Source organism: Anneissia japonica, unplaced genomic scaffold (genome assembly GCF_011630105.1).
Source record: "Anneissia japonica isolate Jap-2015-1 unplaced genomic scaffold, ASM1163010v1 scaffold288091_len1417266_cov198, whole genome shotgun sequence".
NCBI lineage: Eukaryota > Metazoa > Echinodermata > Crinoidea > Comatulida > Comatulidae > Anneissia > Anneissia japonica.
The window spans coordinates 594,126-610,575 of NW_022684833.1; the positions used below are offsets into that span (position 1 = coordinate 594,126).

Below are 16,450 nucleotides of genomic sequence, written 5' to 3' on the forward strand. Positions count from 1 at the left end.
GATAGGAAAATCATAATTCTTTTTTATTTTTGGTCCGACGACCTAGTCATTCATCAGACGACAGTAGGGGTCCAGGCCTGTCCGACAGATGGGCAAATGCCCCCCCTCCCCCTGCCCCATCCCCCGCTGGTGCCACCACTGCTTGGTAGTTAAGATGATTGCCTTCTAATCCCTGGGTCTGGGGTTTAATTCCTTCTTTACAAATAAACACAAATTTCAGTCCTTAAGCCTCTTATTAGTTCATAAGGCATCATTCAGTCCTGTAATTGGTAATTTACTTGATGTTGGATGCAAAAGAAATTAGTATAAATGTACTGTTCCAATGCACCAACAACACACAACCATAAGTTCTGATAAGAATAATAATATAGCAGCCATTTGAATTTTTTAAATTGAAGCTGTTTGGGGGCACTAGATTTCTTGATATTCTGCTTTAAAATAAGAAACACAAAATACCACTGGAACCAATTCTGGTGCGGTGGTGCTCTTGTGTAACTGTGATGGCCATTTTTTGGCATGTAAAAAGACAGATGGACAAGAGAAAAAATTAAAATCTCCCACCTTTTGTTGTACTATTATCTTAATAATAACTCTGGGACTTAAGACTTGACGCCCATATAGATTGCTATTCACATGGCAATTCTTTTCTGATTGATGTTGGAGTTCCACAGGCAACTAGGTGAAAGTAGTAAACCACATTTTTTTATAATTAAAAAAAAAAAAAAAGACCAGTAATATTGGTAATTGAAAAATAATGTTTATATTGAACACACTGTCTGAACAAGATTCAGCAGTTTGATCTTAAAATAAACGAAACACTCTTTCATCATCTACGAAAACAGCTCTGTAAAAATTTTGGTAGATAGTTAAATATTGATTTCAATTATAACAATAATTATGATCATAGTGCGAGAAACTAAATGATAAATTTTACAGATTTTAATTTTATCAAATTGAAAATCCATTTACAGCTTCCTAGTAATAACAATCTTTAAAGGGTTGAGTAAAATTCCCTCAGCATTGGTTTGATATTGGCTGAGTAAAAAGATATATCGAACTTATTAATAAGATATGTATAGAGAAGTCATTAATAAAATATTTATAAAGCTGTTAATAAAAGATAAAGGGGTAAAGGTAGATCTTGAAGCAATCTTGGTTTGTGTGTGGTTGTGCAGTTTGTTCACATCATGCAAAGTAATCCTGGATTCCAGGCATCTGATTGGTTAAAAAGCGGGTAATAACTTCAACCATCACCCCTATGAGGTAAGTTGAATGATAGTTCATAAATTCCTGGAGAAAAAAGCACTGTCACGTTAAATGATAGTACTTTTCTAGGCGATAGCAATGCTCCACTTCCACCAATCAAATCAATGTTCTTGCTAGCAAATTATTGCTCTAAAAGTAAAATCACAACACAATACCACTTTATATTCTAGTACACATCATATCTACCACTTATTCAGAACTTTGTAAACCTTGTTTATTTGTTGAGAAGGATTCAACAAAATCTTCCAATTCTCTGAACTCAATATTAACTTTCTTCAACATGGCCGAGAGGAACTTTACTCCATGTTGGGATGTTATGGCTGACAAAAGAACTTCATTTTTACGACTCAACCTGTAAGGTAAAAAAATATCAAACTGAAATGATATATATATATATATATTTTATTCAATAAAAAATATATAAAAATAGTGGCAAAATAAAATTCCTTGGCATTCCTTACAGGAGAATTTACATCAATGAGATACCAACCAATGTCAAATAATAGAAAGATAACCGGCAAAGAGGCATTGTTGGAATTAATATACTAATGTGAGGACCCTCTAATTATTTACACAACTGTTAATGTTTAGTAAAAAGCTAACAACTTACTAAAATATACACAGTAACAAATTTCGATTATTGAATTTTATATTTCAATTAATTTATCTGAACATAGACAACATATCCTTAGAATAACAATTGAAGATAATAAATTATAAGATTGGATTTTTATTGATAAAAATATCGACAAGTAGGTTTACGCAAACGATCAATGGATAAAGAACATTCCATTGGGGAAATAAAAAACACAATACAACAGCAGTGGCAAAATAAAATTCCTTGGCATTCCTTACAGGAGAATTTACATCAATGAGATACCAACCAATGTCAAATTATAGAAAGATAACCGGCAAAGAGGCATTGTTGGAATTAATATACTAATGTGAGGACCCTCTAATTATTTACACAACTGTTAATGTTTAGTAAAAAGCTAACAACTTACTAAAATATACACAGTAACCAATTTCAATTATTGAATTTTATATTTCAATTAATTTATCTGAACATAGACAACATATTCTTAGAATAACAATTGAAGATAATAAATTATAAGATTGGATTTTTATTGATAAAAATATCGACAAGTAGGTTTACGCAAACGATCAATGGATAAAGAACATTCCATTGGGGAAATAAAAAACACAATACAACAGCGAAATGCATGATCACTGTGTAACCAGAGGGTTTAATGACGCACACATAATCGCTGATCAATCACTGGTTCAATTAAGAATTAAGACTGATCTTGTTAATTAACTTTTGGTAATGTAATCTAGACGAATCTTTGAAAATGATCACCATAGTTTGTAAACATTTAAGTCTTTTGGGATTGCTGAAAATGTATAAGTATCCAGGACACACAAAAAAAAACAACATTGTTCATGTGAAAAAAGAAATGACACTGGACAATGCTGAAAAAAAGATGATGAGAAGATAATAAAGACACCCAGTATAATAATAATAATAAAAAAAAACAATAACAACAATAATAAGTAATACTAATAATAATTACCATTATTATCAATAATATCATTATTTTATCATCATTTTTACAATTATTATCATCATTATTATTTTCATATATATATTATCATTCAAAAAAGGAATGTTTAAATTAATAACTGTCTCATATTTTTCCTGTTTTTCTGGGTTTTTTTTTTAGTTTGATTGTCAAACTTCAATTTGTTTGCAAATTGTAATAAAGATTACTTAAAATTGAATTGAATAAATTATTATTATTATTACTATTATTATTATTATTATTATTATTATTATTATTCTCAATATTATTCAAATTATTACTATTATTATTACCATTATCATTATTAATAAAACAAATTTGTATATCCATAAACAGTTTGATGTACCCAATTAGATCAATACCTAACACATCTGGATTTCACCCCTTACATTAGTAGACACCAATTCTGCTAATTAAAGTTTTACCCCAGGATACACATAGCTAACAACTCAATCCTCAAATAGCCGAGCCAGTCCTCTTCTCCTTTTCTCATTAGAAACCAAAATCTATTTTACCGTATTCTTAGGCTTGAACAAAAAAAGGCCTCAGGTTTGTAGATATTATGCTAAGCCAATTGCAAGACGAGCAGTAATGAATTGACTGCCGTTATGATTAATAGGCAAGGCAAAATCATAACCACAACTTGTTCCAAATCCGCCCCTAAGGAATGGAGAAAATTAAGTCTTCGGAATAACGAGTGCGAGACCGCAGTGCTCGGCAGTGCGTGACCAATTTAGTAACGAAGCGAGAGAGTAGAAGGGAAAGATCGCCTTAGATTCATCAAACATCCTCTCATAGGACGAAAATGAGAAATTATTGTCATCTGACTAGAATAATGTTGTTTTAATCTATTTTTCTTGAGTATTTACTAAATCTCAGTGGAAGATAATAACAATATTAATTTTGAAATAGTTTAAAGAGATGAAAGTATATAAAGAATGTTAAAAACCAAAATAATCCATTAGTGAATGTTGATAGGTTTGACAAAACCTTGAGCAGTTAAAACAAAAAAGTGACATTAAACTATTCAATATAGATTCTCAAGGCCAGCAGATGTTTGCATACATAAAAAAAACGTAGGGAGATATTTTGAGCTCTTCTTTGAGATGACATTTATGTTGAATAACTTATGTGACATTTGTTTCCAATAGTCATTAAGATATATTATTAATTATTATTATTATTTGTGATTCTGAGACATATTCTTATATACATTTGATATACATGTAAATGTCATTCAGATTTAATATTTATAAATTATTATTTAATGCTGGAAATGATATGATATTTGATTTGAATACATTGCATTATATTCATTGCAATATTTTTTTTTCAAATTTTATATTAATAAATCTGTAATGTTGAAGATATTATATCCCAAGTTGATATTTGAGTTTAATATCTTGTGTGATATCCGTTTGCAGAAGTCTTTCACAATCTATATCAATTCTTATTTGTAATTCTGAAATCAAAAAAATGCTACGCTCTGAAAAATCCTGCCTCAAATCAAATAGGCTTAAGTTATATACTTCTTTATTAATATATGAATAAGCGTCACTGTTCAATCCCAATCCCCAACACAATATCCTGAAATGACCAAAGAGGCTATTAACCATTCATCTACATACAATATTTAGCTGGTTTAACATCACTATCAGAGAGTTTTTCATTTCGTAATTCACAGCTGTAGAACAAACCTGTGAAAATTCTGTATTCGATTTGAGCTAAATTGACTCGCATTGTTTTTAACGATTGCCCAACGTGACACGATTTGTGTCAGTTTCGGTGTGTAGGACAAGATAATTGTCTTCATTAGTTGGTCTTTTTGCATCGCCTATAATATGAATTCTCTGAGAAGCTGACTGTCGATAGTCAAGTATACGAGCTGGTCTATCGAATAGGTGTCTCGTTGATCCGTGATGTGTCAAATATGATTCAAACGCAAGTGAATTATGCAAAAGCATTAAATCCAGATTGCAATTGAGAGGCAGCAAATTACGCCAATAAAAATGAATGAATAAAACCAATCTTAACACTATACAATGAATATGCTGATAAAAGGCTTAGGGTGTTGCCAAGGAACACAATATGAAACCTACAAACAATACCTTATACAATATTAATAATATAATATATAAAAGGAAAAGTGCAAACTAATATCTTGGTAGTTGTTTTTTTTTTTTTTTTTACCTGATGGTGATTTAATCTACTGATTTCTTTTAATCCCACTTCTAATTTTGCTGTAGAGCTAAAAAATAACTATATATAACACTATATGAGAAAATTACATATTTAATTTGAATTCAATTAATAATGCTTTTTAAATACAAATACATTTTAAAAAATTAAAAATTATAATCTGTCTATTTGTAACAGAAGTCATGAATATTATGCAATTAGGTTTATAAAATTCATTGAAAAAACACAAATGTATATGCCAAAGATTTATAATCTAACCAATAATAGAGATACACTGTCCAGTTTTCCCATCCCTTCTATCTAGGCAAGCCAGTGGGGTCAAGTGGCAGGCCCCACATGGGTTCTGGTCAAGGTACATGTGTCTTGATGATACATGTCTTGTTGGTAACATTTATGATGAAAACATTCTTAATATTTACCATATTTATTCAAATATATGCCCCACTTTAAATACCCCCTTTTGAATGAACACCAACCCCCCCCCCCAAATTTAATGGAAACAACATCATTCTCAACACATTAGTGTTCTACTCCAGTAGAATTACATATTTCTAACATGGTTAGTCTTTATGATCAGGCAATAACACATTTTCACAGTACGAGTGGATCCACACTTACATTGAAATTAAGGGGCGTTTATTTGAGCACTATAGATATCCATTTTAGGCCAAAAAAAAAAAAACATACATGCCCACTCCAATTAACACTCCCTCAAAACCCCTGGGCATTTATTCAAATAAATACAGTATGAAAACGTGAAGAACCTTACTAATTGGCACAATAATAATTCTCTTGAATTAAACAATACAGCATTTACACATAGTAATATCATAATTTATAACGATATGACAGATTCTGTGACAAAGTTCAAATTCTTCAGTACGATCATTATGATCACCAGTTAAAATTGACATAGCAATGCTCACCACCTCTATTAAAGAGAGTAAGTAAAGATTGTACCTTATTAGAAGAAAGACAGCAATATTCTTATTATGTTCTGTAGTGCTGTAATATTTATTGCTGTCTCCTATGCTATAGTACAGTATGGTGTAGTAGCCTTACAAAGATTTAAGGAGAGACAACAAACAAGTACTGGTATGTAAAATTATAAAAACAATTAATTTTGAACTTGTACTCCAATGATGAACTGGCATTAAGAAACTTTTAAGCAAAACCCCTCTGATCATCTGAAAAATAAAACTAACGACTTCCTCCTTTGGATTAAGTACAAGACAAAAAAGCACAAAACTGCATGTGGAAAACCCCAAATAAGACACATTCAATTTAATTACTGAATTGATTCTTTAAACAGATTAAATCATTTTTAATTTGACACAGGTTGGAGCATTTTCAATTTACACTGATTTCTTGTTTTCTGTTACAAAAATCTTTCAATTATCAGATGCATAAACTCCGTGCCTTGATTAAGACATCGACAATGAGAAAAATTCAATGATTTTTTTACCTAGCCATCTAAAATCTCTTTTATCTGACACCTAAAGTGAGGACACTTCAAGGTAGTAATCAAGCAGGCATTGAGACAGCAAGATGATGGTACAGCCAAGTTGCTTAGTTTACGATTTCATTACCGCATGAATATGTGTCACATGCATAAGATGCTGTTCCGCGCCGTTGACTACACGACTCCCTGGTCAACCACGCGCGCTAAATGAAGTGAGATTACGATTTGATGAAGAGAAAAGCTTTGCAATCTGGCTGACGATATATATACTTTGCACAGTACCGTGCACCAGTGATGCAGAGAGAACGATAGATGTGATTGATAGCGAATATAACATGCAAGACTTGATGGAGCGTGATTTTATGTGGTTACTCTGGTTCAGCAGTAATGGATTTGATAACAAGTTAATTGACAGTATCTGTTGGGCCTTTTTTTTTCTAGAATGATTCGCGGTCTGATCAGAGAAACAGACAAGTGGTATTTACATTAAAAGCCAAACAACAATTCGCTTACATTTTTCCCCCAACAGTTTTATGATGAAGAACTTGGAAATCGAGGTCAGTTGCAGTAACAGTTTATGTTCCGCATATCATAGTATTCTGTCACTTCATTTTTCCATAATAAATAGCTTAACATTTCATTACTCAGTAAGTGTTAAAAAATACGGTTAACCCTCTGGTGCATCTATTTCTAGATGGCTCTCTCTTCTCTCTCAATGAATACAAAGAGTTTATTTTTGAACACTAAAATACTTATCACTGTATACCTCATAAAACAAAACATGTATTTCTCAATATTTTATTTTTAAATATAGGCTTAACCGAAAGACTGATAATTTCTTAGAGGGGCTCTATAATGCAATTTATTAATACCCAGTTAAAAAAGATTGTGTAGGATAACAATTTGTTTTTATATACATAATGAATTAATTTAATATAAACTAATGAGATTTTAATACTATTTTTTTACAAATCAAACTTAACAACAGACCAGTCAGAACTGGGCCTGCAATATGCACTTTTCCCCCAAAGGCATGTATTTACATAGTCTTTTTGTGGGAGTTTTAGAACAATATCCAAGGTATGGGGCAAAGTTGAAATGCCAATACCTCTAAAGAAATCTTGAAGTATAGCCCTGGACAAGTGGAAAGGATAAACTACGAGAAGATCTCGGAAACTCTTAGAGTTAACGGCGATGGGGATGGCAAACACTTGAGAGATGATCGGATGATTTCGTTAATTTACAGAGGCTTCAGAGAAGGAAAAACTTTTGCAGAGTTTTAAATGGATAAGCGGAGTCACTTACAAGCTCAGGAAAAAGTAGACTAACTGTATAATATTAATATACTTGTTATTATATTTTATACTTTGAAAATTCAGTGGAAGGTAATTACATGCATCAAAGCATTGTGTATAAATGATTGCTTTATGCTCTTTTATATACAAACATTCTTTACAGGAATATTCTCATCATCTGAATAATTAAAATTTAATTAAACCAAGATATTTTTTGGCTATCTAAACTGAGTCAAAAATCTTCAGCACCAGTTTGCCAGTTAATTTAGTTATTTAGAACCAATTTGCCATTTGCAATTTTTCAACTTTACCAAATAAAGCTGGCAGTTATCAAACACAATTACAAAATAAAAATATTAAAAAATATTATTATTGATTAAAAACTTGATCAACGACTTAAAGTCATTAGAATTGCTAATTTTATCTAAGATGGTGTCATAATTATTATTATTATTATTATTATTCTTTCTTTAGGCACACAACACATGTGCCAAGGATTGCCAATAGCGAATATATATCACTGTCCTACTTGTAGGTGACAATCCCTTACACAAGACAAACATACACACACGATGCTTTACACAAACTAAATCTCAATATGAGATTTAGGGAGTTGAGTTGTTTATGTCATGAGAAAAAATCCTGCAACTGGCAGGAATTGAACCCAGGACCCTGGGATTGGAAAGCAAGCATCTTAACCACCAAGCTATTCAACTCCACTAATAATATAGATAGTCCACTATCTGATGTTTTTTACTCTTTCTTTTTTGGTGAAAATAGACCAAAAGACTGCTTTATGCACTTCCTTAAAACATTTTAATTAGTAATTATGAAAAACATACAGAGAATTTGAGTGATTTAACCTTATCAACCTAGGATTTTTTTTTACTAAACTGTGAAAGAAAAGGCATTAAGATTTTGATGAAGCAGCCCCTTAATTTACTTATTAAGAAACAATTAAGCCTTCAAGTGCTCTTTAATTTTCAACACTTTAATTACATTCATTTCCACACTTTAATTATACTTATTTCCAGATAAAATAACAATACATACAACTGTTTCTTAATAAGAGAGCTTAATAACTAACTTAAAAGTAGAAAGGTATTGTCTATAGATAATGCTTTCAATTCATTACTAATTTTACCTGGCACTTATGACACAAAAATACAAAATACAAAAACAAAAAAGATGATACATTAAGAACATATCAAATAAAAAATTTCCTCCGCAGCCTGGCTTTAAGGATTTTAGTTCCAAAAAATGCAAAAACTCAATTTTGTTTCATCACAAGTAGATATTTATTGATTCTGTTAAATGAGCAATTAATTAAATCTTTTAATTAAATTTTTGAGTTTTACATGTTTTACTAGACTAACACAGATTAACACTTATGAGTTCCAAGGTTGGCAGTTATTAGTCTGCACAACGGGAGACAATCACATCGTCTTTTCTCTAAGTGTGAATTGTACACACGGGATCAATTGCCTCAAACGTCTCTTCCAGAATGGAGCTGCCCCATACGTTTGGGTGTTCTATAGTTAACTAAAATATCAGCCCGGCGGCTGTGAAACTAGGATAGCAGTAAAAGAATAGAGCACACACCTAAGGGACTGGCACGGTTTAGTGCACACAAGGTACGGGTACTGGATCAATTAACCATCTTCATTAAGATATACGGTAGCCAATCACATAATGTTTGGCATCTGGATGATGCTACTTTCAAAGTAGTTTGTGAGAGTGGCATACCACAATATTACAACAGTCATTTTTGTTTTTAAATACACATAGAGTGTGTAGTTGAAATGGGGCTGGAATTTAGAGACTTCAGTTGCAACAAGACCTGAAGGAAGTTGCTTCTATCAGGCTCTTTTGCAGTACTACCAATCAGTTACCGATTGTACCTTCAAGTAGGCCTCATTTTCTGCATGGCATTGGGTGGAAAGTAAAACAACTTTATTAGGGTTTTCATTCGCTTTATAATTACATGTCGAGTTAATTTGTTGCCAGTAACAACCACAGGTAGCTAACCTAATAATCACTTTTATCTTTTAAACAGTTACAAGCAAGCAAGTGTTAATTTTAACTTTCTGTATCTGGTATAATAATATGATACCTGTATACAGTCTTGAAAAACAGCACCAATTAGGTGACAAGTTTTTAAAAATTAAAATAAAGATATAACTACTAGCTACACACCCTCCGATTCAAGACCCCTCCTAATTCCAAGACCCCTCAAATTTGAGATCAATTTTTTAAAGAACATAATAAAAATTTTCTATCTTTCAAAACAAAGCCAACCCTCTACTTGGAGACTAAAGCTTAAGACCACCCCACATTTTCAGGTCTCAAAGGTGGTCTCAAGTTTAAGGACAAATTGTAAATTAATATCTTTTTGTTATGATATCAAGCATCGATATTAATATGAAATGTAAAAATCTAATCAAATCTAAGAACACAGGTTGCTTTATGATGCGAACTTAAAAATTCAATCAATGTTGTACTAATGACCATCAATGTGGAGCGGTTACGAACAAAGGATGACGATTTTACCGAATCAGACCGTTTGAGAATCATCTGATTCTGCATGGCTGACTATATGGCTTAATTAAAAGCCAGTTAATAGCAGAATCATGCTAATGACAAATCACAGAGTATAAACACGATGAAAATCAGTTGAATATTAGCATTATAAAGTCATTTGTGTGTGATTAATTTCAGTAACTAAAATATTACAGAAAACTAGTCTCATGAGCTGTACTTCAATGGCGCAGAGGGACATTTAAGATGAAGAGTTCTGACTATAGAATTGTAATCAGCAAAATCCCCTGTCTTAAATATATATTAAATATATTAATTTTGTTCATACAGAAGATTCCAAGTGTATCCTATTACTTTATATATTATATATATATCATTCAAGGAAAATGTGCAGAATTTTTAAAAAAATTTAAGTTTGCTTCAGTATATAGCCGCCTCCTCCTCCTGCTTAGCATCGAGGATTAAGAATAACCAAAAAAATTGAAGACTTAAAGAAAGATAAATTTGTCTGTGCTGAGTGAATAAACTTAGAAATAAATTCAATATTTGAATAGCTTAATTAAATATTTGCATACAGTGTTTATTTGTATCCAATCAGATTCTTTAATATTTATTGTTTTGTTCATGTATATTTGTATATTTTATTACTGTGCATATCCAGTCAGATATACATCTGTCAGCAAGCTAATTAGCTCTGCTACCAGACCTAATAATGACTCTTGGTAAGAAGGACTTGATTATTTGAACAGTATTAGTGTTTAGCCTTCCTTAAAGAAATAAAAATACATTTAACAAGATTCATACAAAAGAAAACAATTGTGTACTGTAAAATGTTTCATCTCAAGAACCAATTTACAGCATGCACCATTCAACAGGGTCAATGTTTTTTGTAGGAGTTTTCACTTTTTACTAAATGAATTTCTACACCTTTAACTTTTACTACTTTTGCAAAATTGATTTCAATGTAACTCTGTTTAAATCTATGTATGTATAACTTATTATTTTAATTTTAATTCTGTGACAAATTTTGTTGCTGTTAGATGGAAAACAATATAATAAAATAAAATAAAATAATAAATTAACCAATAAGAAACATGCAAACATTGGGTTGTAACCCACAATACAATAATAAATAATACTGATAACATGTCATGAAGAGGCAGCACTCTGAGACTAACTTTAAAGATGTAATTTTATTTAACACAAGCTTTGGTGATGAAGCTGGCATTGACTGCCAACGAAAGCTTGTGTCAAATAAAATGACATCTTTAAAGTTAGTCTCAGAGTGCTACCTCATCAACATTATCTGTTTAAATATTATTGTTCTAAGACAGCTATATAAATGCATTTTTACCAATAATAGATAAGAAAAGGGTAATTAAAACTAAAACTCAAATGTATTAAAGATATATATGTCTATGTTGAGAGAATAAACTTGAAAAATAAATCCAATATTTTAATATATTTTCAAATGCTGTCAATTGAAAACTACAACAATAATATTGTATTTCATATACTCTAACAGGAATAGCAAATATCCATGGGTCCCAAGTGAAAGAAGTCATTTCCAGGAGCTTTGTTTAAACAGCCTTTCTTAGCACATCTAATTTTGTTTTGTTGCTTATGGTGATGCCCATCAACACTGACAACGATAAGGGGTAGTAAAAGTAGTAGTAAAAAGATGCAGATTTATTGAATTTGCAAGAGATGGGTTATTTTCTTGGAGATTCTAGTCTGGTTGCTGGGGTGCGGGAGGCCGTTCCAATTACCAGGAGACTGCTACAACTGGCGAGAAACTTGGGACCCCTGAAAATGAGACGATAGGATAGCCAATCAAGATCCAGGGATCAGTTCCTAATGGTTCCTCAACAAGGGATAAACAACATTCAAGAACCAGAAGACAATAATAGGTACCGGTAACAGATAACAAAGCAAGGCAAACTATACAATTACAAGTCGCTTGTCATTTAAGTTTGATACGTTTTAATGAGTAGTTTACCGCTTAGTTTAATGTTTAAAGGTTTTTTGTGGTATGTGTCTCATTGTTAGTAAATAAAACATTTTACGCTTTTAATGAAAATTTATAATTATGAAAAAAGTTTTAATAATTGAGGATTTTCCCAGATTGTAATTTCATTTTTTAAGAACCTTATTTAAGCATACAAAGATTGGCATTGGTTCCATAACAGGTAGATGTACCGTAGTAGAAACCATCAACAATTGCCACTACAGTAGAACGTCTATTAGGAGTCAATGTCGGGATCAAAAAAGTGTGTCCTGAAAAAAGGTTGGCTGTAGTGTTAGAAGATATACTTTCACTTGTTTCAAGCTGAAAAAGTGTCCCATTACAGGTGTCTCCTTAACAGGGGTGTCTCAATCAAAGGAGGGGTTCTACTGTACTACCAATGTTCATACTACATTTCAGTTAATAGTTTTTTGTTTTACATCTACCTCATTTGTGAATTATGAAAGTCTAACCATTATTTGTCAGTAGCCTAATGTGGATGAACAGAAGATATCTTTTGTTCATCAGCTTTAGCCTGTTCATGGATATATTTACTGTTTCAATAGTTAAAACAAAAAAAAAATGGGAAAAAACAATAATGTTGGCATTTTTTTTCCACCACCACCAGTGGCGTAACAGGCGGTTTTTACCTGGCTGACCAAGCCGTCGTACCGGGCTGGGTAATAGAGAAAAGAAAGAGGGGAGAAAAATAAAGACAAGAACATTCTCCGCAGTGGCGTAACCACCGGGGGACAAGGGGAAAATATCTCCCCACCCCTTGAAGATGCCCTATTCACCCCCTGAAAGTGCCTAAAAATCTCAAATTTTGCACGCTTCGCACATATTTTTTGTCAGAGTAGGTCAGTTTCCTCTAAAAATTGCACATTTTACAGAGTTTTGATCAATTTCGACGAAATTAGAATTAAAAACACAAAATTTGTTTGTGCGTTACGCGTGCATTTTTTAAAGATTTTTTAGGGTTAGCCTTCGAAGTTATTAACAAAATAATAGTCCCAAACTCAAGAAAGAAAATTTAAGATAGATCGTTTTACCTAAAAGAAGGGCCTCAATGTGTAATGATGGTGAAAGAATATGTTTGTAATAAATAAAGCCATAAGGAAAATGCTTATATTCAGTTTTAAAAAAATAAAAAATTGCGCGCTTCACGCGCATTTTTGAGAGTGAGAACTTGTGTTTGTGCTCCTTTGCCTTCTAAGTTCATTGAACACATGATAGTCCCAACTCAAATAGAAAGAACATTTAAGATAGATTGTTTTACCTAAAAGAAGGGCCTCAATGTGTATTGATGGTGAAAGAATATGTTTGTAATAAATAAAATCATGATGAAAATGCTAATATTTAGTATGTGGCCTATATTATAAATAAGATAAGCGCTGTGTCGTATTGTTTTCTATATGGAAGAGGGGGTGGGGTGGGTATGATAAATTACCTACCGGGAAAATTATTACCTTTGCCGCCCCCCCCCCCCCCCCGCCCAACCCCCCCCCACCGACCAGGACCCCTGTTACGCGCCTTCCCACCAAATCTTATTTTCAAGTACATTAAGACTTTGCTATAATTAGTACTATATCAGGTTCCACTACATTATATTACATGATATTAGCAGACACTGGAAGAAAGTATTATAATGCTAGTAGTAATGGCAAACCAATCTGTTTTTTCTCTATGGATTCATAATGATAAATCTAAAGTTTTTGCTTCCACTACTTAGCTCTTGGTCAGTTACATCAAATATCAATCATTGTGTCAGTGCTTTGTGCTTATTATTAATGAAATACTCTGTGACTGAATTTTAAGTATGCGATAATCTACAGAGCATATTGGTGGTATGAAACATGAGATCTTAACGGCTAGATTTTGCGAAAAATAAAGACATCTCGGATATGAAATGATACCATAAGTATTAGGCATCAATTTACAATGAAATATGGGGCCTGAACTTCACCTTTTTAGCAGTCATAAATTTTCTATCTTTTCATAATTTTTAAGAGAGTAAAAACATAATCTTATCTGTGACCCCCCTCCCTCTTTTAAGATCTACATACATTGTTTAGCTCCTTCCCTAGCAAATGTTTTGTAATTTTGTAAAAATGATGAAAAAAATTAATGATGTTCTTAAAAAAACTGAATGAGTTTGAAAACATACAAAGACATTATCATATTTATAAATATATAACAAACAAAATATTAATATTTTATTTTTAAATCAAGAGGACAGATCAATCTGATCTGTTCATTTGAAATCCTTGCATAATAGAAGTCTTGTTATAAGGTTCAGGGAATGGAGTTTTATTTTGGTTGGGTGGAAAGTCCAATCCTGACATTGTTGCGAAGAACTTGAAGGTAAAAGGCAAGCATTTTAAAAACAAACAGCTATTTCTCAATTCTTAAATGAATTTTTAACAAATTGAATAATATGCAGTTTTATCGACAAGTAGCTAGCTCAGTGGTACCCACTGTATGTCCACTGAACTGTGGAGATCTCTAGGTCCCCGGTTCATTTCCCATGGCTGCTCCTCTTGCGTTTCAGCTGGTGGGCTGATATGCAAGTTTCAAATGCGCACCATCTTTCGGTTGAGACATTTAGGCCACTGGTGCTGTGTGCAAATAATGCAGTGCACTCTTCGGAAAAGAGTAGGTGATTGTCTCGCGGTGTGCTGCCAAATTCACCACGAGAAGGACCCCAATAGAAATAAGTCTCTGGACTTTCATGAGTTTGGTGTGTATCAAATCCAATCCAAATACACAAACCCTGATGGATTAAAAAGGTTAATAAAAAAAACAAAAAACAGTTCAGATGAAATGTAATTGGTTTAACGAAAAGAAAATAAATAATATATTCTTAGTAGAACGTACTTTATCTATTACAGTAAATTTTGTATTAAAACCTAAGGTTAATGTTCCAAAGTAAATTGCATTTAAGGCACTTTACATCAGCAATAGAGTGATTGACGAATTGTATACAATATTTTTTGTGATTAATTTTTGTATGTATTTCAGTGATACCTACAGCACTGTATGTAGCTTACTTCCATCATTTCTTATAATTTTAACACGTTGACAGTCATATACGAATATACAAGTGTTATATGTTGTAACGGAAGACGCCAATATGACAGTTCTGGTAGACACTATAAAACTAATTGTATTGGAAATTAAACAAATCAGCAGTAAGGTTGGTAGTCTATAAGAGAGACACTTACCTGGATGAACAGATATAAGCCATGTTTAAGCAATTTTTTGGGCATAATTAAAAACGAAAATTTTGCATATCATTGGTTCATCCTAATTAGATTTTATAAAACAAGATTCAAGGAAGATCTCTAATTATTAAAAATATATTTTTATAACAATAAACTATAAATATTATATGTACAAGTTTTTTCATTATGTTGTATCTTTCAAATTTGTTGGCAGGAAATTCTACAATGGAAAATGGGAAAAAATTATTTCCCCATGGCAGACAATGGGCTAAAAAAATTCTTTTTATATCACTTTAAAAAAAAAAAAGGAAACAATAATAAATCATGAGTAAATTTCTTGCATGATTAAAATCAAAACAGTACTGGGTTTGGTCTACAGGAGCTCATGCTTCGTACAGGTCATTTCATTCATAGAAGTCAACTTCTTAATGGAGAATAAAATTAAAATAAATGAATAATGTTTGTATTGTCATTTCTATATGGTGATGAGAAAAAATTTCCAGAGATTCAACTTAAAATTGTGGGATTGGATTGAAGCACTTTTTTTGTAGCTACACAACTCCATGGGTCATTTTCTGGTAAAAACAGCATCGGATTTGTGAACATTCATAAAGGATTTACTGATCAATAGTGTTTGGTCACTAATTCCATCCTGTTTTGCCATAAAAACTAACAACTAAGTTTCAACCGTCCTGGAAAGAATTGATATCAGTCCAGCATTCCAACTGTCTTTCAAAATTTTATCCAAAAACAGTCCTGGTGAGATAATGCTACGGCCTAAACCCTCTGCCCAAATGTTTAGAAGTTGTAGAGGATTATAACATAGGTAGAAAACAAAAAAAAACCTATATATATTCAGAGGTCGTAGTGGATTATAA

At 32.0% G+C, this 16,450-nt stretch overlaps 1 protein-coding gene across 4 annotated transcripts in view; it reads right to left on the minus strand.

Moving 5' to 3' along the window:
* LOC117107685 (putative RNA polymerase II subunit B1 CTD phosphatase rpap2) overlaps positions 1–16,450 on the minus strand; it is a 51,574-nt gene continuing 35,124 nt past the window's right edge. For all 4 annotated transcript variants that reach the window (XM_033249426.1, XM_033249418.1, XM_033249434.1 and 1 more), the window contains exon 10: positions 1–1,618. The gene's annotated coding sequence lies outside the window, so the exon portion shown is untranslated. The remainder of the gene's footprint in view (positions 1,619–16,450) is intronic.